Raw genomic sequence first — 2,852 nt, forward strand, 5'->3', positions numbered from 1 at the left:
AGCCAGACTCAAATCACACTGTCCGGCAGGCACGTCTGGCTTTAGCCAGGCTAACTCCAAGGCACCACACACATACACACTATATAGCGTCGCAGTCCCGCCCCCTTTCATGACGACACTAGGACCAGAAGTGAATTGCTCATTCATTTTTCCCATAGACATTTCAAAAAGTATTTATTTAAAGACGGTTACGCCACGGAAAAAGCCAACTCGAGTTGTGACAAATCATGACAACAAACACAACATTTTGGGCTGAACATTACAAAGCGAAAAACAACAAAAAAAAGTGTTGTAACCTGACGTTTCTTTCTTCTTTCTAATTATTTGTTCGCCCGAAAATTGTGTTTGTTGTCATGATTTCTCACAACTCGAGTTGGCTTTGTAAGAGGCTTAAAAGGTCTTTAAATAAATACTTTTTGAAATGTCTATGAGGAAAATGAACAGGGAATCATTTCCTGGTCCCTGGTAGGGGGCGGGACTGCGACACTCTATATTATAGAGCGTCTGTGTTATAGAGTCTATAACACAGTATTATAACCAACAGTCACTATGTAACTACTGTTTAAAAGTATAGTTCCACCGCTCAGTTCGCACGGGTGCAATTTTTTATTTTCACTTCCATGCCAGTGAATCCACTCTGATTGAAATAAGAGTTTAGTTTGCGTCTCTGCATTCAGTTTCAGTCCCTTATTGTGAAGTCTGCCTGCCCTCGTTTTGGCAGCCACTGTAGACTATACTTCCTGTTGACCAGTGACCACTGTACTTTCTGTTGACCTGACGAGGCTAGCTTAGTTGTTTTTTTTTTTTCATGTCAAGGACCCATATGGTGTATGTAGGCTATTTGGTCTGCCGACCCCCATCTGAAAATATGTTGTGCCAGTCCCAAGATCGGTTGTTAAAATGGTCAAGTATCTTTCAAGATTATTTTTTTTCTATTTATTTTTAACAGCAGATCTGCAAGCTCACAATGCGTCTGGATTTCAAACAGCCTCTTTGAACAGCCGGTTCAAAAGAGGTAACACTGATTTTACATGCCATATTAAGTATTAAACTTTCGCACACCTAGAAATTAGGCGCATGCACAGGTGCGTAGGCCAGTGGACATGCCATATTAACAAAATCTCACAGAGGGTACAAATTAACGAAACAAAGCGACAGAGGGGACCCCCTGAAACCCCTTGGAGGACCCCTGGGGGTCCCTGGACCCTGCAGTTTGAGCGAGAGCAAAGAGACTGCTATACGTTATGTGGATGATGGATCCCACCGCAGTTCTAGGCAAGGGTGCGCAGAACCCAAGGAAAACCTCCCCCCCAACCCCCACCTTGCCTAGAACTGGGATCGAACTGCGGTGGGATCCATAATAACGCGCGCTGTGAGCCTGTGACACACAGCGCATCTGTCTCTCTACCTGATGAGTCACAGCCTCACAGGTCAAAGAGGTCATGACCTCTGGGTCAGACCGTGCCAGACACACACACACACACACACACACACACACACACACACACACACACACACACACACACACACACACACACACACACACACACACACACACACACACACACTACAGACAAAAGTGTGACTGGCTCGTGGGGGTGGAGTCCTGCTCTCTCTCTCTCTCTCTCTCTCTCTCTCTCTCTCTCTCTCTGCCAGGACAGAGCGTGCAGCAGGCAAGGGGAGGGGGCGGGGCAGTGCAAGGAGAGAGAGAGAGAGAGAGAGAGAGAGAGAAGACATTAGTGAAAAGTTGTGAGTTGGACACTCAGTTGTGTTCCAAGTTCCCTACCGCAGATATAGATTATATAGACAGGCTATTATTACCATATACACTGACTGCCTACTTGCACCTATATAGGCTACAGTGTGTGTGAGACAGACGGCCTTATGGACCCGATACAACACTGGATCTGTGCTAACTATAACCTATAACGGTTGGAGGAGAGGAGAGGAGAGAGAGACCCATATGCACCACCAGCGCCCCGGGGACACTGGAGACATGTTGGCCCGGCTGGCTTCCCCTTGGCTCGGATTAAAGAAGCGTTCATTCCCCCCTCCATCCATCCACCCATCCATTCATCCATCCATGGCCCCGGGCACACAGCTACTGATCTGCCTCAGCCTGCTTATTGTGGTGAGTGATGATGAATAGATGGATCAATATAATTATAGCTTCATAAGTGCTTGTATATATTCGCGGCATTGTGTTGATTTGATTTTGACACATGTTGATAATAATTAAAGCTGGTGGTGGTGGAGGCATGCACGCGTACTGTGTTTACTTCATTTGGACCGACCGACGAGTGCATGAATGATGTGATTGCCGTTATTTATATAATTGAGGGAAATTAAAAGAAAAAAAAGCGAAAGTTGAGCCAAAACAACATCATGCAACAGGTTGTGTTGCTGGAATGTTGGAACGCCCCCCGTCCGTCCAGTGGGCCACTTATTGACTGCACACTGTCTAAACTTGGTCGGATTTATGACGGTGACGTCGCGCGGCCAAAAATAGCCGATCTACAAGCTCACAACGCGTCGCACAGCGACGCGTTGTGAGCTTGTAGTCAGATCGGCTATTTTCGCCGAGCGACGCCATACGTGGAGCTGTCCTGCTGCAGAAAGCCTGCAGGAAAGGAATGAGCTGCTTTTGTTTTATAGAATAAAAGGGGAGGGACACCTTGTTCCTTCCCCGGACTGTTAACTCTCTCTCTCTCTCTCTCTCTCTACACACGTGTGTGTGTGTGTGTGTGTGTGTGTGTGTGTGTGTGTGTGTGTGCGCGACTGTGCGTGCGTGTGCGTGCGTGTGCGTGTGTGTGTGTGTGTGTTGGACACATATGCGGCCTAATAACACAACA

The sequence above is a fragment of the Protomyctophum parallelum genome (assembly GCF_964188405.1).
Source record: "Protomyctophum parallelum genome assembly, chromosome: 6".
In the NCBI taxonomy this organism is placed as follows: domain Eukaryota; kingdom Metazoa; phylum Chordata; class Actinopteri; order Myctophiformes; family Myctophidae; genus Protomyctophum; species Protomyctophum parallelum.